Source organism: Ovis aries, chromosome 12, assembly GCF_016772045.2.
Source record: "Ovis aries strain OAR_USU_Benz2616 breed Rambouillet chromosome 12, ARS-UI_Ramb_v3.0, whole genome shotgun sequence".
Taxonomy (NCBI): Eukaryota; Metazoa; Chordata; class Mammalia; order Artiodactyla; family Bovidae; genus Ovis; species Ovis aries.
In genome coordinates this window covers 52645546-52666673 of record NC_056065.1, presented here as the reverse complement: position 1 = coordinate 52666673, position 21128 = coordinate 52645546, and the positions used below count along the sequence as shown (strand labels likewise).

The window sequence follows — 21128 nt, the reverse complement described above, 5'->3', positions numbered from 1 at the left end:
GATGTTGTTCTATTTTCTCTTAGAACTTTCTTCCTGAGCTGTTTTTTCTGTTCAACAGCAGAGAGGTCAAAATGGTTGGTGGTTTCCTGTGTTCTGCTCTGTATCAGATTTTCTACTATGGTTTCTTTGCTTTTGTTTCTATCATGGTGGTTTTTTATGTTTTATTATTTAAAATTAATCGTGAAGCCTCGATCTTGCACCAATAAGACTTTAACCAGCAAAGTTTTGTTCATTTCTCACCTGTCAATGCTTGAAGCTGTCCCATGGCATTTTTGAGGCCCTGTATTGAGGTGGCGCAAATTATGCAAAGCCTTTCATTTTTATTCACTGTTCTCCCCTTTCCCCTTTATTATGAGCAACCCATTCAGCCTCTTCTTTCTCCCCAGGCCTGACTAGCGGAGAAAGGGAAGATTGTGAAGCTACAACAACCAATTTTAAAACTCAGGGGGAAAAAGGGAAATTTAGAACAATTTACCAAATAAAAGAGAGCAAATTGTTCTTGAAAGGATTAGCTTTCCTCGGTGCCTGGACCCAATCCTATAGCTAATACAACAGCCGAGGGAACCATCTGAATGCATCCTTGATGATGTTGTGTAAACTCCTGTTTGCAAAATATTAAGGGAGGAAGAAATCATTCATCTTTCCCCTCTCCTTCATATATGAGCTTACTAGTGCCTAGAAGTGGATTTTGAGAATTTAATGTTGCTTAAGGAAATATTTTCTCCCCCTAAGTACAGGGTTCATTTAACAACTTGTATCCTTTATGGCTTTGATTACAAATGTTTCTTTATTTATCAAGTGGGACTAAAATATCTTATAATGTGGTTACTGTGTGGGAAGAATTGATGCTTTTTAACTGTGGTTTTGGAGTAGACTCTTGAGAGTCCCTTGGACAGCAAGAAGATCCAACCAGTTCATCCTAAAGGAAATCAGTTTGGAAGGACTGATGCTGAAGCTGAAACTCCAATACTTTGGCCACCTGATGTGAAGAACTGACTCATTGGAAAAGACCCTGATGCTGGGAAAGATTGAAGGCAGGAGGAGAAGGGAGTGACAGAGGATGAGATGGTTGGATGGCATCACCGACTCAATGGACATGAGTTTGAGTAAAACTCCAGAATTGGTGATGGACAGGGATGCCTAGTGTGCTGCAGTCCATGGGGTCACAAAGAGTCAGACATGACAGAGTGACTGAACTGAACTGTGTGGGAATATTTTATTATCTCATTCTCTCCTGGTACCAAATCAATGCCTGCTAGAGTTTTCTCATTTAAATAGCTAGGGAAACATGGAGTAAGATATAGTGGATATTCTGCTAAGTCATACACTCTAAAAGGAAGATCAGTTGGATCTTTCCCCAGAGAAAAATGATCATAGAAATTCAGGTAAGAAAGTGGTATAGTATCTGGAAATGTTATTTCTTTGCCTCTTATTTTTTCAAAGATCCCTCCCTCTTATCTTTTGGACTAATATAGGATGAGGTGGGTTGTGATCAATCTAAAAATACTAACTTCATTTATTTTCTTCTAAAGGCATTAACTTTTTGAAACATTATTTGTGATTATGAATCTAGGTCTATGGCTGAAGTCAGTTAGATTCATGTTATCTCATACCCCCAGGCTCAGATCACCTCTGAAATAACTCTCTACAAGATTGATGTTGCCAAACTTATAAAATACTGAGAAACCCCAACATTTTTGGAATGGCTGGGGTGATGTGTAGTTTTGAGTTCTGAAATAGACAACCATAGCTATATGATTTTTAATGAGAATCTTTATTGAGCATTTTGGAAATTTGGGTCTTTTCCATTCATTTTTTGGCATTGCCTCTTGTCTCAATTCCAAAGATGAACAAATGTACTTACTTCATTTTCTAAGTTCATCAGTAATGAGAGGTCAATAGCAGGTAAATATAACTTCTAGATATCTCCTTCCGTTCAGCTGCATTTTGTGATATTAATAGATGTTTGTGTGTTGCAGGCCATAAGCTCTTCAAGAGTAGCAACCACATCCTGAACTTAGTTGGTGTAATAGCCTTCTTAGTTCCATACCCAGAGGACTCTTAATAGTATTAGATTATGATGAAATACTCTGACATCAGCTTGCAAGTTGAATGGAGTCAGGCAAAAAGTATTCCAGAGAACCTGGAAGCTGCTTCCAGAGTGACTGCTTAAAAGACATAATCGATTCAAGTCACATCTGTCTTGGAAGCAATAAATCCTGCTTAGGAGAATGTCAAAGGCAAAAGCATTGCTGGGCTATGAAATTCCACCTCTGAGGATTATAAAACAGTATGCACAGAGCAAACACCTCTCCCAAGTATAATGGGGGTTCCAGAGATGATTGGCAGGTCTGACAATCTATCCTAGAGAATGGGATCAAGAAGGAATATCTCACACAGGCAGCCCAGAGGCCTGCAAGTGTTTATTCATCCCCTACATGTCTGTCTGAATATTTAGGGGGTGTCTAAAAGAGGCCCAGTGCCTCTATTTGCATTTCATTCCCTGTATAATCCAAAGGCCCCCCAAATTGAATGAAGGGTACCATTCAGATCACATTTGAAACCTGATCTTGTGGCTTTTATTCCTGAGAGCTCCATCTAAACCCAAAATGCCGACTCAGCTTTGTAAGTGATTAGATTCATAACACCAAAGAGGCAATTCTTTCTGGTACAGATTAATTCTTTTACTTGTACTGTGTGACTCTGCATGCTAAGAGGGGTTGATTATAGCAAATTAAATCTCCTATTGGCAGTTCTCTCCTTCTTTCCTCCAAAGACCTAATATCATTATTTATTAAGGGGTAAACAAATGCATGGGAAAACAATAAGATCGCTTTGTTGGCAGTAAGGTCCTTCTCTGGAAGGCTGGGTATTGAAAAGCAGAGATCTTTTGTGCCTCATTGTGGGTGGGGTCTCTTTTCACAGGACTTGGGATATGGAGCGGTCAAGGAGGTCCTGTGCTCCACTGACCCTCGGCCACTGGCCAGGCCTGACAGTGCCTCAGCCTTCTCTGCCCGGAACATGGCTTGTCTAGGTCTGAAGGGAGAGCTCAGTTTAAGTGAGACTCAATCACTGGGACATCCTTCCCAGAGGACTATCTCTAAGAATGAAGTGAGCAAGTCTTTACACACAAAAATAAACTGTACAACCATCTTCTCTAAGCAAGTCTGCATGTACAGGCTGACAAAAGTCAAGTGTTAGGCAGAAGAGGAATGGAACATGCTTTATCTTCTGGGCTGTCTTATTCCCCTGCTCTGTCCTCACTGTCCCTTTTCTTCTTGCCTTTTTTTTTTTTCTTTTCTTTTTTTTGATTTTAAATTCATTTATTTTAATTGGAGGCTAACTACTTTACAATATTGTATTGGTTTTATCCTTCCTTCTCCCCAGTTCAGTTTAGTTACTCAGTCACGTCTGACTCTTTGTGACCCCATGGACTGCAGCATGCCAGGCTTCCCTGTCCATCACCAACTCTCAGAGCTTGCTCAAACTCACATCCATCGAGTCAATGATGCCATCCAACCATCTCATCCTCTGTCACCCATTTCTCCTCCTGCCTTCAATCTTTCCCAGCATCAGGGTCTTTTCCAATGAGTCAGTTCTTCACATCAGGTGGCCAAAGTATTGGAGTTTCAGCTTCAGCATCAATCCTTCCAATGAATATTCAGGACTGATTTCCTATAGGATTGACTGGTTGGATCTCCTTGCAGTCCAGGGGTCTCTCAGAATCTTCAACACCACAGTTCAAAAGCATCAATTCTTAGGCACTCAGCTTTCTTTGTAGTTCAACTCTCACATCTATATGTGACTACTGGAAAAAACATAGCTTTGACTAGATGGACATTTGTTGGCAAAATGATGTCTCTGCTTTTTCATATGCTGTCTAGGTTGGTCATGGCTTTTCTTCCAAGGAGCAAGAGTCCTTTCATTTTATGGCTGAAGTCACCATCTGCAGTGATTTTGGAGGCCAAAAAATAAAGTCTGTCACTGTTCCACTGTGTCCCCATCTATTTGCCATGAAGTGATGGGACCAGATACCATGATCTTAGCTTTCTGAGTGTTGAGTTTTAAGCCATCTTTTTCACTCTCCTCTTTCACTTCTCCCCATGCCTCAGCATTTTCCCTCCCTCTCTCAGCTTTCACTTCTCTCCTTCCTCCCCTGCCACCTCATTTCTCAGTTGACAAAATAAATCTTAGTTGAGATGTGGGATGAGATTCTGTTCCCCTTTCCCTTTCCTGTATCTCCCCTTCTCTTTTCTCCTCCTCTCCCTTGTGTCTTCTCCCCTCCCCTTCCCTTCCTTTACCTTCTCTTCTCTCATTTGTCTTTCTGTTATTTGTATTCAGGGAACTTGAGAGCATATTTGCCAAGGACCTATATTCCCCTTGCCAGACAAGAAGGAGAACATCAGGAGGGGGCAATGGGCAGGAGACCAGCCTGGCATTCAAGGAGGTCAATGAGGGCCCTGCCAGGATCAGAGACTCGATGTGATTTAGGTGGCTTCATTTTCCTTTCTTGTTTTGTTTTTGTAGAGTAGTCTCCCCTGGTTGATTATGCTTTCAAGTTGATTTCTGGCAAGAATCAGGCAGATTTAACAGAAATGGTTTGATTGTTTGAGCTATCTGGACACCCTCCCTCTCTAGACTTCAGGTAGGAGGTAGATGGGTCCCCCAGGGTGGCGTGATGGGAGATTCATTCCCTTTGAAGCAATACTCCAAAATATCAAGAGCAGGACAATTGAGAGAGGAGGCTGGGCCCTGCCAGATAGAAGAGAAGAGACAACATGGTTTTCATTCTTAAATTCAGGAGACGTCCCCAACTACACACATGCAGAAAAACTCCTTGGAGGTCCTTGATGCTAACTGATGCTCACTACCCAGGCCTCTTTAGTGGAATGCATCTTGGCTAAGAGATACGAGCACACACATGGGAGAACCCTAAGATATGCCAAATATGGACTATGAACCAGGTAAATCAAAATGATTGTCCAAAGGAAAACTGGAAGAAATACCCCATAAAAGTGATTGAAAGTACCACCAGGGCACTACTCTCTCTCTGAGCCCACCTGTGGGCCTATCTATACATACTGTCATTTTTCCTCCTAATAAATACTGTACTTGTTTCATTGTTTTCTGTCTTTGTGGGAACTCTTCTGCACAGCTGAAGGTCCAGAGCCTTGTCACTGACCACTGGTCTAGTTGTGATGATTCGATGCTCTCATTGATGTGACCTGACCTCAATTTCTGGCTGAGAACTGAGGCCCTACTTCAAGCTGCTGCAGGCCAAGGCCATCCAAGATAAGACTGACCTTGAAGTGTGGTTTGGAGCAAAGCATCTACCAGAACAAACCTGGGCTCAGGCTCCTGACCAATAAGACAGTGAGATCTACGCAGTAGGTTTCAACACATGCTGGGAAATGGACCTTGGGTGTCAGGTAGTTGACACACACTCATTACAGAGGTAATATCATGATGACTTCTCTTGTTATCAGCACTTTCCATCCTTTCTGAATTCAACCTGTGCTCATGGTCTGGACCCTGTGGTTATTACTAATGCAATTATCTGGTGCTTTAGAGCTGCGACTGGCTTCATAGTCATGAACGAGACCCTGTTGGCAGCTCTGGAGAATGTCTGGTCCTTACATTGCACAAACTAAGGCACCAGATGGATGTTTGACTTCTCAAGGTCACAGACACTGCCTATGAGTAGCAACCCAAGAACAGTTTTTGCTTATCTTCTGAAATGTGACACCACCAGGCTTAGGCAAGACTTGGAACCCTCCCCAGTGTAGTAACAAGCAGAGAAGAGACTCTGAAATTAGAATGAGGGCAAAGAGGCAAAGTTTTTTTCCTAAGAAAATTACCCTTGGATATTTTTAAGTCTACCCATGCCATCAGATTTTCACTTCTTAAAGGTCATAGAAGAAAGAAATACTTAAATGGATGCTGAAGAATCAAGTTCAGCTAACAGGAAAGCTACAGTGGTAAGCTGATTATTCAAAGGAGTCTTAGCTTATCCCCTCCAGTAATCCCTGGGCTCAGTTACCCATTCTCTCCCTGTGCATTTGAAAAGGCAATGCTATTTTCCGTTCTCAGATTCAAAACTATAAAATCAGCAGGTATAAAGCTTGTAGTGTCTTATATAATGCGTGCAAGTCCACTTCCCATTCTGCCATGATGGTTTTGATCTTTTAAAGTCTTTTAAAAAAATAAATACAATTTAACCTACAGGCATTGTCAGGCTTAAATGTGATCCCATCAGTTATAGAACTTCTACGATCACCTTTCCTGTTCAGGAGAAATGGAGGGTGAGATATGAAATTGTAATGCAGGCTCTATTAAGCTTGTGTTGAGGTTGTTTTTTTTTTTTTCTAAGATAATAGAGAAAGGCAGCCTCTTCTGAGACCTCTGGCACCTTTGCAAAATCCACGAGGCAGAACTTTAGGAGAAATTATGAAATGCTGAACATTGCTTTCAGTGTTCACCATGCAAAGGCCCAGATTTAACTGGAAATAAGGCTCAAAAAGTGGGACTTCTGTCCGTTGCTAAATTGTGATGGAAAGGAGCATCTCTCAGGATACTGTTGTTGTTCAGTCACTAAGTCATGTCCAACTCCTTGTGACCCCATGGACTTAGCACTACCATGCTCCTCTGTCCTCCACTATCTCCCAGAGCTTGCTCAAATTTATGTCTGTTGAGTCCGCAATGCTGCCTAACTATCTCTTCCTCTGCTGCCCCCTTCTCCTTTTGCCTGCAATCTTTCCCAGGATCAGGGTCTTTTCCAGTGAGTCAGCTCTTAGAATCAGGTGGCCAAAGTATTGGAGCTTTAGCAACAGTCCTTCCAATGAACACTCAGGATAATCTCTCAGGATGGGTAATATTTGAATGGAATAGTCTGTACCAAACTGGTTTAGTTTCTAATAATCTGCATAGGACTAAAAAGCAATTTGCGAATTTATTTTCAAGTCATAGAACCTTTATGTTACATTTTTAGGTACTGAGTGTTTATTTGAATGATATATCTTTCGAATTGTTGACTTAACTCACAACATGAGAGTTGGAAGTTAAGTTTTATATGAGGCAAAATGAGGACTGCCCCCTGAGAGACAGTACCTCAGATAGCTCCGAGGAAATGCTCCAGAGAGGTAGGAAAGAAGAACAGCATGTATGAGACTTTGGTAAAGGGGGAGTACACGCAATCAAGCACACATTTTCTGAGAAGGTTTCTTCTAGTCTGCTGAAACTTTCTGCTAGTCACCAGAAGCAGTCATCACCATGAAGGATTTTGATGCTTTTCTAGATAAGAGGAGATTCAAGAATTGGGTTCATAAAATCTTCTCCTGAAAATATCTAACTATCTGAAGACCTGTCCTGCTAGTTTTTCCCAATACACAGAGTGCCTCATTTCTACTTTCCACCCTGAACTAATTTCAGGGGGTGCTGAAGGTCAGCAGCTATAGCAGCATGTGATTTCCCTGTCTCCTTGTAGAGGTAGATGGCAAGACCCCATGGCAAGTGCCAATTTGCACTTGAGAAAATGATAACATAATGGACTTCATGTTGGTCTAACCATTGATGGTTCATGTTATAATGAGGGGGATCTGACAGAGTAACAAAACCTTGGCAGGTTACGGGTGAGGAATGGGCTATAACTCTTTGGTCAGCTGCAGAGATGAGCTCTGGTTAACATAAGAGCTGAAACACTTAACAGAAGCAGATAGAGTAGCCCAGAGGAAAACCTGCAGAACTATATCTCAGAAAAGACAGGAAAGAGGGGACCTATGGAGATTTGGGCATTAGGAACTAAAGAGTAGGGTGCTGTGATGGGGATAAGTTGGCTCCAAGCATTTCCTCTCTCTGTGTCACTTTGATCAAGATTCAAATTCTAAAGAGTCAGACTGACCTGTCTTAGATTGTTGGATCCTCTTCCTCCGTGGACATGGGAGAGCGGACATGTTGATGGATGTTCCCACCAAAACCACAGGTAGTGTAGGGAGGCATTATTACTACAAGATGGTACATGGATGTGGGGCTGATGGAGACAATAAACCAACCATATATTCCACCTACATAAACCTGGTGCTTATGTCCTAGCACAGAGCTTGTTATGGTTGTTCAGGTGCAAGTCATATCTGACTCTTTGTAACCTCATGGACTGGGGCATACCAGGCTCTTCTGTCCTCACTATCTCCCCCAGTTTGCTCAAATTCATGTTCATTGAGTCAGTGATGCTATCTAACTGTCTCATCCTCTGCCACCAGCTCCCCCGGTTGCCTTCAATCTTGCCCAGCATCAGAGTCTTTTCCAATGAATTGGCTCTTCACATCAGGTGGCCAGAGTATTGGAGTTTCAGCATCAGTTCCTCTAATGAATATTCAGGGATGATTTCCTTTAGAATTGGTTGACTTGATTTCCTTGCAGTCCAAGGGACTCTGAAGAGTTTTCTCCAGCACCACAGTTAGGAAGCATCAGTTCTTTGGCACTCAGCCTTCCTTATGATCCAACTCTTACATCTGTATATGACTACTGGAAAAACCATAGCTGGAGAGGGAAATGACAACCTGCTCCAGTATTCTTGCCTGGAGAACCCCGTGTGCCAGGGTCCAGCCCCGGTGGATCCAGGGTGATTCGAAGGTGGGGATGGAGTTGGCGTCCTGGAAAAAACTTATTTAATTACAGATATAGAGGGAGATTAGAAACAGATGGTGTAGTAGGAAGATTAGTGGAGAAAAAGAGGCTGAATAACTTGGATTACGTGGAATAACATCCATGCTCCAGATGGGAATTCAGCCAGAAAAATGGGAGCAAGAAAGAAGCGACATGGGGGAATCAGTCTTTCCAGAAACTGATCCATTTTCTTTATTTTTGGGTTTGCTTATATACCTTTTGTTACACATAGGGATGAATACAGAGTCACGTGGGAGTCAGCAGTCCTGACCTTTATCAAAATCAGGTGCTTCACATAAATGTATAACAAAGGTACATCATCTTCTGGCCATGAGTGAGACCTGCTGACATTTTATGATCCTTTCTTTCTGATAACCAAAAATCTTATTTCTTCCAAGGGTGTTTTTTCTTAAGCCAGGCACCACCCTCCAAGTAAAGTTACATTCCTATAGGGTGAGGGTATAGTGAGTTACAATCAAGAAAGGAATTTATTTAACCCAAGGTTAACATGATTAGTCTTAAAGGTTAATACTTATTTCTCCTATATGCTTAAAGGTTAATACTTATTTCTTCCTATATGCTAGTTATATTCATTATAAGGGTAGGGAACATGGAGATTTAGCAGCAAACATCAGCCCAACAAATGAAAATCCTTTCACCAATGCCCCCCTTAAGATCTATTTAGTCTTAAGAGATGATAAAGTTACATTTTTACATAGCAAGGACACAGTGATTTATAACAAAGTACAGTGATCTATTACAAAAGAGAAAATCCATTAACTCAAAAAGTCTAGTATTGCTAACATCAAACTACTATATTTCCTTTGCTATATTCTAAATACATTGATTAATATATTCCCAGGTGCCTAAGGATATAGAGGCCTGGCGGCAATCATTGACTCAACAAGAAGAAAAGGCGCTATGATAATTAAGACTCTCAAAATGCTCCAAAACTCTCTGTGCTGTTTATGGTTAAGGGGTGGTAAACAATCATGTGGCAGGAGTATGGATAATCCTGTCACACAAGCTAGTCTGTCAGCAGAGAGGTTTGACCTGAGACATCCTTGTCCCACCCAGAGCAGGGAATTAGCAGCAATTATTGACACAACAAATGAAGAGCCCTTCACCAATATAATTCCTAACCAACCCACTATACTAATAATTTCTAACTCCCCAAAAGAATTTGCCTTTAGTAAGTCTAAAACATCTCGTGCCTCTCAGATTTGGAGGCTGTAAACAATCACATGTGGCCGGACGAACCTATACAGGCGGGCTAGATAACCTTCAGAGGAGTCCGTAAGCTGAAACACTCTTGTCACACCCAGGAATTTTTATTGCCTTGGAGCTGCACGTTTACTCCTTCTCCGAGAGAAACGGTTATGGGGAGAGCCCCCCGCAAAGTCAGAGGCTTAGGTGAGAGCATAAAACAGACTCTGGTTTTGGGGTTAGATGCTCGGGAACAGGGAGTTTCCTGAGGCTTGATCACGCCTTTGCGTATGCCAAGCCTCCTTCCTCATGACCTTTGCCATGGGCGGAGTTCCTCACGCTGGCTCCCGGCACCCATGGACATTATGAAAACAGCACAGAGCTTGGCACTGCACTAAGGTCTAGGGACAGAGAGGGACAGAACATTGGTTCTGCCCTAGAGGGCTCAGAATATAGTGGGGCAGACAACCAGACACCGAAGAGTCTTGTGGTCAGGAGTAGGTGGCTTTGGCATCTCAGAGAAACACCCAACTATACTTATATTTGTAGATCAGTTCCTTGTTTACAAAGCATCATTGCCAGCATTTTCTCATCTTTTCCACTCAACCATGAGAAAAGTACAGGAGGTTGGGTATTACTATCATTTCTGTCTTGCAAACCAGCTATTAAGCTTTAATAAAATAGCCCTTTTTAATATTGTTCCATCCAGCCCATCAAAAAAGAAGTGCAATTGATTTTCTACTTGGAGGTGGTGACCCTCAGTCTTTGCTTCCTGAAGGGGTTTTTAAATAGGGAGAAAGAGAGGGTGTAATTTGGGGAAAGCAACAGCACTCATAACTCAAATGTTTTTAACTATTGTAGGAAATATACATTCCCAAAGCTAAATCTTACCCCCTCAGAATTCTAGAAGGTTTAGGGTACCAAGAACATTGTTTTCAAAAATCTTTAAATAGAATATAAAAGATATTACCTTTTCCTCCAAAATATTATTATCTCCTCATGGTGCCCATTGTCACACTGGCAAATATTTGGCTCCTAAAATAATACCCAACCTCACCATTACCGTTTAGATGAGTTGAGATGGAAGAGAGCAATTTTGTCCCCCCTGGGGGGCATTTGGCAAGGTCTAGAAATATTTTCGATTGTCACAATAAGAGTGGGAGAGGTAGCGGTACTACTGGAATCTAGTTTATCAAGGCCAGGCCTCTTGGCTAAACTTCCTACAATGCACAGGCTGGCTGTCCACAGCAAAGAATTAGCCAGCCGCAAAGTCAATAGTGTAAACCTTGTGAAAGCCTACTTTTAGACCCAAGGGTGACTTTTTCATTCATCATGGGACTCTTCCAGCCTTAGAACTATTTTCTTTGAAGCCCTACAACTGATTATAATTGACCCTCAAGATATGTCTTACTTATCCATTTATTCATTTGTCATTCATTCATTAAGTGTATACAGTGTTCTGAGCTCTGTGCTAGATTGTGGGGAACATCAGTGAACACAAAAGAGATCCTTGCTCTCAATGGGTCTTGCGTTCAAGTGGGGAAGAATGCCTCAATATGTAAGCAAACAAATAATGAGTTTCAATATTTGTCTTAAAGATGTATTAGGACCTAATTTCGATAAGGGTTCAAATGCTTTCTCTTTTGAATGTGACATTTAAATGGAGACCTGGGATGAGAAAGGGAGAGAGAAAGTGCACAGCCTCTTCTAGTGTTTTATGACATATATCTGTACTTTAATTTACTTGTGTATGTTTAACATTACTCCATGAGTAACTGGAAGTAGATATCCAGGAGTGCTGCATAAAAATCTGAGCAAATTATTTATTCCAGAAATTTACATTTAAGTTAGGGATTTTAAAAATTCCATCTGGTCCCTTGAAAACAGAAAATCTTTCATCCTTTGCCTATGGATGTTCACTGAGGAACCAGGATCTCTGTCTTTTCTTGCTGGATGCTGTGGACATAGCTGTTCATTCGCTAAGTCGTGTCCAACTCTGCAACCCCATGAACTACTGCACACCAAGTTTCCCTGTCCTTCATCGTCTCCCAGAGTTTGTTTGAATTCATCCTCAATCACCTCCTTCTCCTCCCGCCCTCAGTCTTTCCCAAAATCAGGCTCTTTTCCAATGAGTTGGCTCTTCTCAGCAGGCGGCCAAAGTATTGGAGCTTCAGCTTCAGCATCAGCTTTCAATGAATATTCAGGGTTGATTTTCTTTAGGATTCACTGGTTTGATCTCCTTGCTATCTAAGGACATAGAGACACACAACAGAAGGCTAGCATGCTTTCTTTGAGCTACTTAACACATAGGGGTCAGAATAGATGAAGGGAAAGTAGGGAAGACATAGAATTATTTTGAACAACAAAACGATGAACTGAAGCCACAGTTACTTAACTGAAGAGCTGCAGTATAGCACCTGGTCAATAGTTAATTCTCAATTATATACCTATAGATTAGTAACTTTATAAATCACCAGAAGGCAAAGCATTCCTTTCCTGGTGGCATGCTCTCCAGAAATGTAAACCAATGCTCTTCTGAATGAGACATAATTAGAAAGGTAATTTTGTTGTCAATATATTTTTTTTTCACTATTATGGAATTCAGTACAGACTTTTGGTATTGGTTATTTGGTATTTTTTAAGCTGTGGCTCCCATCTATTAGTCAGATAACAGAAAGTCTAGTGTATGCCAGATAGTTATAATTCTAAATTAACTTACACTTAGAACAATAGTTCTTGTACAGAGCTCTTGGGGCTTCCCATTCATGTTTAACTAAAACATTTCCCATAGAGCAGCCAGGTAAATTGAGGCATGGTGTTGCTAAGTGTCATTGTTCAAATTCAATGTTAGATCTGGGAGTGGAGCCATCAGGTTCTCCTAAATGCCAACTCAAGCCAAGATTTCATGTTCTTTCACTTTATTGTCTTGGAGTCATCACACTTAAAAACAATTTAGTGTGATATAGTGACCTGGCTATTCCAAGTCCTCATTTATTCATGGGGAACTTGAAACAAATGTATTCATTTTAGCCAGCTTTGTAGTACAGGTATTTAATTTCTGGGTGAATATACTTGTCTCAGGCTACTGAATTGAACCTAATTCCTCTCCCCTCAGGCCCCCAAAGTATAAGACAAAGAGAAGACTCTCAGGATAGAACTGATAATGAGAATATTGGCATAGATTTGAATCAGTTAACTGCTGCTGTGTAACAAACCATACTGAAACAAAATGACTTAATAACTATTGATGTACTTCTTATAAGTCTATGGAGTTTTAAAAAATATTTATTTTTTATTTGGCATCGCTGGATCTTAGTTGCAGCAGGCAGGATTTTCAGTTTTTGTTGCATCACATGGGATCTAGTTCCCTGATCAGTGATTGAACCTGGGCCCCATTGAGAGCTCAGAGTCTTAGTCACTGGACCACCAGGGAAGTCCCTAAGGCTATGGATTGATTAGGTCATTCCACTAAAATGACACGGGTGGCTGGTCTTGACTGATCTCACTCATATATTTGCGGTTACTGGGTGGTCTATGGTAGCCTCATGTGGTACGATTTAGCTTTTCTACACAATCTCTCACATCCCTCTGGTGGGCTAACTCTGGAGTATTCTCATTGTGGTGACAGAGGTCCATAAAGAGGAAATGGACAAAAGCAACTACATTTCCAGACCACGTTTGTATCAAGCTTGCTTCCATTGCATTAGCCAGAGCAAACCCATTGAATGTGGAAAGACAACACCAAAGGGAGTGAAGCATGGGCCATCAATGCAATCAGTCCATCACGTAAAGCAAATCAGATGATTTCTTAGCATACATAATTCTGGATGATTTTTGATCTGTCGGAAATGGGAGTTTGAAGTGTCCTAATTAGCAAGCTTCATGCACATTCTCTTTTGGAAAGACTGCTCCAGTCAATTTATTTAGAGGGACATGAATTGTATTCTCCTGTCCTGATATACGCACAGAAGACAGACTGTGTTTGAACAGCTGGAGGATATATTTTAGGAGGGATCTATGTCAAGTTTGGACGGAATGATTTCAAATGGGCCCGTGACCAAGTTGAGAAGTGTGGGTTTATGTTAGCTTTAGAAACATGATGAGCCATTTAGAGACCATTTTTCTAGCTGGGCATTGGAGCCAGGTGCATGACTGATTAGTTCAACAAATGCTTCCAACCACGTGAAAGGAACAATGGGAAACATTGCAGGGAGATGTGAAGAATATAAGTAATAAAGATCGTTGCATATTTACTATGTGCCAAAGCCTCTGATGAGGACTTTATCTTATACCTCCATTATCTCATTTGTAAGGTACATGTTATTTCCCCTATTTTATGGAAGAGGAACTGAGGCCCAGAGAGGAAACTTACTTAAGGTTATGCATCTAGGGAGTAGGTGTGCTACTTTATAAAAATAGCTGCATTCCTTTGCTTTCTTCTCTTGCACTATGACTCTGCAGCCTTTCTCATTCAGAAGGAGAGTCTGTTTCCCCACCCACTCGAATCTGAGGTGGCCTGTGATTTGCTTTGGTCAAAAGAATGCGGTAAAAGGGTGAGTCAGTTTTTCACCATTGGAAAAAGGGTTTGCTGTGGGTTTGTCATAATATGGCCTTTATTATGCTGAGATATATTCCTTCTATATTTACTTTCTGGAGAATTTTTATCATAAATGGGTGCTGAATTTTGTCAAAAGCTTTTTCTGCCTCTCTTAAGAAGGTATTATGATTTTTATCTTTCAATTTGTTAACATGGTATATCACATTGATTGATTTGTGTATATTGAAGAATCCTTGCATCCCTGGGATAAAGCCCACTTGATCATGATGTATGATCCCTTTAATGTGTGGTTGAATTGTTAGAATTTTGTTGAACATTTTTGCATCTATATTCATCAATGATATTGACCTGTGGTCTTCCTTTTTTGTGTGGCATCTGTGTCTTGTTCTGGTGTCAGGGTGATGATGGCCTCATGATAACTTAAAGGGGTGGGATGGAGTGGGAGACAGGAGCGGGGTTCAGGAGGGAGGGGACATATGTATACCTATGGCCAATTCAAGTTGATGTATGGCAGAAACCAATACAATATTATAAAGCAATTATCCTCCAATTAAAAATAAATATCTGACTAGAAAAAAAAAAAAAAAAAGGTGAGTCAGTTCAATGCCTAGACCTCAAGATGGCGTGCATGCCTCTTTCTGCTGTTTCTTGAAACCTTGCTTCTGGGCTAGCCAACTAGAAGAGGAAATCTCCAGAATGAAGCAGATATGAATCTCCCTGCTGAGCCCATCCCAGACCAGGTAGCCCCCAGCTGACCTACTAAAGTGTCAGTGTATGAGCAAGCCCAGCTAAAGTCACCCAAACTCAGTCCAGAGCAGCAGAATCACCAATCCTCCTGTAGACCTGTAGGAAATAACAAGTGGTGGTGGGGTTGTAACCCACTAAGTTTCAAGGTGGTTTGTTACATGGCAGGAGCTAACTGATATAATAGAAGAGCCAGTATCTAAGGTCAGTTTAACTGATGACTAAGTCCTATGACTGGAAGAGGGGCAGGGAAATGTGGTCTAGCCATGACCTCAGGGGAAAGAGAAACTGGATTTGGTGAGTCTGCAGTAAGTCTCTGCCACACATGCCCTCTGGTTTCATACCATTCGTCCAGCTTGAAACCATAATAATGGTGGGAGAAATCTTTAATGCATTCAAGTGAAGGAATGACACCGTTATATTTGGGTGTTTGAAAGATCACTATGGAGGAGGTGTGATGGGTGGATTAGAGTGGGATTGCAGATAGGAGACAGTTTGTTTTGGCAAGGGATGTTAGGACAGGAAACTGTGGCATGGGGCAGGAAGATTAAAGAAGAAGGAACATTCAGAAATTAAGCAGTACTGTCACTAACTGCAGAGAAGGCAACAACAACCCACTCCAGTACTCTTGCCTGGAGAATCCCAGGGACAGGGGAGCCTGGTGGGCTGCCGTCTATGGGGTCGCACAGAGTCGGACACGACTGAAGCGACTTAGCAGCAGCAGCAGCAGTCACTAACTGACATTTGGATGGGAAAAAGAAAAGACATGGCTTGGATGGATCTTAGATTTTTCCTACTTGGGAAAATGGTAGCATCTGATAAAGGAAGTAGGAAAAGTGGGCTTGGAGGGGGAGTTTGGTTTCAGGTCTATGAAGATTGAGGAACTTATGGGACCTCTAGATGGCACTGGGTAGGAAACAGTCAAATATCTCTCTCCAGCTTTAGAGAAAGCTGTCGGCTGTAGAGATAGAGCTGGTGTCGTTAGTGTATGTACTGGTAACTGGAGTTATCAGTCACAGTTCTCAGCAGCAGGCAACAGAATCTACTCTAACTTAAGTAAAAAAGCCTTTGAAAAAAATAAAAGCCTTTGAGATATTTCGGTAGTCCACAGAATCTCCAGAAGATCTTGACAACTAGGTTTTGAGGCTATGTAAACAGGAATAAGGAGAAGGCAATGGCAACCCACTCCAGTACTCTTGCCTGGAAAATCCCATGGACAGAGGAGCCTGGTAGGCTGCAGTCTATGGGGTCACAAAGAGTCGGACACGACTGAGCGACTTCACTTTCACTTTTCACTTTCATGCATTGGAGAAGGGAATGGCAACCCACTCCAGTGTTCTTGCCTGGAGAATCCCAGGGATGGGGGAGCCTGGTGGGCTGCCATCTATGGGGTCACACAGAGTCGGACACAACTGAAGCGACTTAGCAACAGCAGCAAACAGGAATAAAAGTAGCCAGGAGATACCATGTAACTCCCACAGCGACTGCCTCACACAGCACAGCGCCCCTGACACTGAGCACAGGACTTTATAGCGCCTCCTCCAGAAATGTCCTAAAGAACCAAGTGCTTATGCCTGCAGCTCACTGAAAGAGACAGTTTCCTCCCTTGCAGTGGCTGCCTCTCTGTCCATTTCCACCTCATTCAGCAAGAACCTGGGAACCTTCACCACAGGGGAATCTGGGAAATGTAGTTTTGGCTTTCTATATTCTGTAGTCCAAGGCCGTGGACCCGAGAGTTGGAATGCGTATGGATATGCCAGTGCGTGGTCCCCACCTCCCCACCCAATAAGCATAGGGGTAATCACACAAGGGAATTCCACAGTGAGGAAGAGGAGAAGAAGAAACACTCTGGGGAGCAGCCAATAAAGTCTCTTTTTCACTTAAACTAGATTGACCTGAGTATCTGATTGACCTGAGTATCTGTTATTTGCGATCTAAATAGGCTTGATTAATAGGGTACCTGAGTTTTATAGAAAGGCCGTCCTTCCTACCCAGTGTACCCAGTGTCACCCGTCAATATGCCATGTGTTCCCTTACATGATTAACAATGGAGCCAAGGGAGAACCCTACGCAGAGGCATCTAGACACTTTTGATTAAGTTCTAAGATACTTCTTGCCAATGCATTTACAAATGCATGTGATATTATACAATTTGTTTATATAATTATGCAGTCAAGCACAGGGCTTGAATCCCAAGAAGACCAGTACAGAGTGACATTGCGTTAAATCAACAACCTACTAGTTTGAAGTTTGAATATATGCACAGATGTGGCACAAAGAATTTTATTTCTGGACCTGGGCAAAAAACCAACCAATCAAAAAACATGTGTTATTCTGGAAGCACAAGCTGTACTCTGGTGTTTACAAGTGAGGTACATCACATTTGAATGCCTTTGGTGGGTTTTAGACGTACTTTTTAAACATTTTTTGGATGTGGACCATTTTTAAAGTCTTTATTGACTTTGTTGCAATATTGCTTCTGCTTTTATGTATTGGTTTTTTGGCCACAAAGCACATGGGATCTTAGCTCCTCAACCAGGGATGAAACCTGCACCCCCTGCACTGGACGGTAAAGTCTTAACCACTGGACCACCAGGGAAGTCCAAATTTTCAATGTATTTTTAAATGAAAGTTGAATCAATGTGTGTAGAACTTCTGGCGTATCTCTTCAAAACCCCACAGTTATGCAGAATACAATTTGGACAGAGATGGCCCACACTGTTTTTTTCTAGCTTCATTAAAATGGACCAACTCCTTTTTTTTAATGGGTTGGATTGTGTCCTCTAAAGGTGTCTTGGAGTGCTACCCTCTAAATCTCAGAAAGTAAACTTATTTTGGACATATGGTCTTTACCAAGGTAATCAAGTTAAATAAAGTCATTAGAACGAGCTTTAATTACATATGACTAGCGTCCTCATAAAAAAGGGAAAATTTGGAGGCAGAGACAAACGTGCACAAATAGGAGACAATGTGAAGACATGGAGAGAGACCTCCATAAGGAGAAGGACTGGAGTGATGGATATCACTGGAGCTACAAGAAGCTAGGAGAAAGACATGGCCCAGGTTATTCCTTACATCTTTCAGCAGGAACCAAAACTAATACCACCTTGGTTTGGGGCTTCTGACCTCCAAGACAGTGAGCCTATACATTGCTATTGTTTTTCTCTTTCAATTTGTTTATGTGGTATATCACATTGATTGATTTGTGTATACTGAAGAATCCTTGCATCCCTGGGATAAGGCCCACTTGATCATGCGCTATGATCCTTTTTATGCATTGCTGGGTTCTGTTTGCTAGAATTTTGTTGAGGACTTTTGTATCTACGTTCATCAGTGGTATTGGCCTGTAGTTTTCTTTTTTGTGACATCTTTGCTGGTTTTGGTATCAGGGTGCTGGCAGCCTTGTAGAATGAGTTCAGAAGTTTTCCTCCTGCAATTTTCTGAAAGAGTTTGAGCAGTGTAGGTGTTAGCTCTTCTCTAAACTTTTGGTTGAGTTCACCTGTGAAGCCATCTGGCCCTTGGCTTTTATTTGTTGGAATATTTTTGGCTCTTCTAGGATAACACAGGCAGCAACTTGACATAAATCATAGCAAGATCCTCTATGACTCACCTACTCGAATAATGGAAATAAAAACAAAGATAAACAAGTGGGACCTAGTTAAACTTAAAAACTTTTGCACAGCAAAGGAAACTGCAAACAGGGTAAAAAGATAGCCCTCAAAATGGGAGAACATAAGAGCAAATGAAACAACTGACATTGGATTAATCTCCAAAATATACAGGCAGCTCATACAGCTCAATAACCCAATCAAAAAGGAGGCACTATACCTAAAGACATTTCTCCAAAGAAGACATACAGATGGCTAATAAACACATGAAAAAATGCTCAACATAGCTGATTATTAGAGAAATGCAAATCAGAACTACAGTGAGATATCACTTCACACTGGTCAGAATGGCCACCATCAAAAAATTTACAAACAGAAAATGCTGGAGAGAGTGTGAAGAAAAGGGAGCCCTTTTGCCCTTTTGGTGCAAATGTAAATTGGTACTGCCACTATAGAAAACAGTATGGAGATTCCTTAAAAAGCTAGGAATAAAACTACCGTATGACCCAACAATCCCACTACTGGGCGTATACCCTGAAGAAACTATAATATAAAAATACACAGTATCCCAAGTTCCTGGTAGCACTATTAAAATAACCAGGGCATGGAAATGACCTAGATGTCCATCAACAGATAAATGGATAAAGAAGTTGTGGTACATAGACACAATGGGATATTACTCAGGCATAAAAGGAAATGCATCTGAGTCACTTGTAATGAGGTGGATGAACCTAGAGCCTATTATACGGAATGAAGTAAGTCAGAAAAAGAAAAACAAGTGTTGTGTGTTAACGCATATATATGGAATCTAGAAAGAAAGATAGTACTGATGAACCTATTTGCATGGCAGCAGTGGAGACGCAGACATAGAGAACAGGCTTGTGGACACAGTGGGGGAAGGAGAGGGAGGGACTAATTGAAAGAATAACATTGAAACATATATATTACCGTATGTAAAATAGATAGCCAGTGGGAACTTGCTCAAACAGGGAGCTCAAACCCAGTGCTCTGTGACAACCTAGAGGGGTAGGTTGGATGGGAAGAGGGATGGGAGGGAGGTTCAGGAGGGAGGGAACATATGTATACCTATGGCTGACTCATGTTGATGTATGGCAGAAACTAACGTAACATTAGTTAAATTATTAGTTAACATTAAAATGTTAAAAGGTACTATTGTTTTAAGCCACCTGATTTGTGGTACTTTGTTACGGCAGCCACAGGAAACTAATGCGCACTTACTGATGAAAAGATCACAGACTAAGAAAGAATGAGACATTTTTATACCAGGTACAGTGTGGTTCGGTTGTTATGTATTTTTTTTTTTTTTTTGGTTTAATGGCATGATACAGTAGTGGTAGTCACGCAGTCATGTCCAACTCTTTGTGATCCCATGGACTGTGGCCCATCAAGCTCCTCCCTTCATGGAATTTTCCAGGCAAGAACACTGGAGTGGGTAGCCATTCCTTTCTCCAGGGGGTCTCCTGACCCAGGGATCAAACTCAGGTCTCCTGCATTGCAGGTGGATTCTTAATTATCTGAGCCACCGGGGAAGCTCCTTAATGGCATGAAAGTGATTGCTACTGAAGACCAGCATGCACGTTTCCTTCCTCTCCAAGCAGTAACAGTCCTGAATGCTGGACCTAGAAGCTTGTATTTCATCTCAGGAAACAGTCCGATAAGGACCAGGTGACTGTGTTTTATCAGCAGTTGTTGTAGGTGTTATCTCTGTTGTTTATGCCCCAGATGCCAACATCTCACATAATTTGTTGATTCACTATTGTTGGTTTCTCTGTGTCGTGGGAGTTGTCACCTGGCTTATGCTTTGCTTTTTATCATCATTATTGCCTCCACTCTGTCATCTTTCCAACTCTAAATCAAAGGGAAGCGTGTCTTCTCTCATCTGGGAAGTATTCCAGATGCATATTATTAGGATGGAGAAGCACTTGACATTTCAGATCATCAGGAGGGCCTCTTAATCAGTTTCAGCTGAACTTTGATACTTTCGGAGGACTCTGGGGGCAAATAAGCAAGTGAAATGGAGATTTAGCAAAGTTCACTGGAGAAGGCGATGGCGCCCCACTCCAGTACTCTTGCCTGGAAAATCCCATGGATGGAGGAGCCTGGTAGGCTGCAGTCCATGGGGTCGCGAAGAGGCAGACACGACTGAGCAACTTCACTTTCACTTTTCACTTTCATGCATTGGAGAAGGAAATGGCAACCCACTCCAGTGTTCTTGCCTGGAGAATCCCAGGGACAGGGGAGCTGGTGGGCTGCCGTCTATGGGGTCACACAGAGTCGGACACAACTGAAGTGACTTAGCAGCAGCAACAGCAAAGTTCACTGGTGCAGTT

General features: G+C 41.7%; 1 protein-coding gene across 2 annotated transcripts in view; it reads left to right on the top strand.

The window, feature by feature from the left end:
• Positions 1-21128, top strand: part of KAZN (kazrin, periplakin interacting protein) — a 1321995-nt gene that overhangs the window by 339669 nt on the left and 961198 nt on the right. The gene's annotated exons all lie outside the window — the stretch shown is intronic.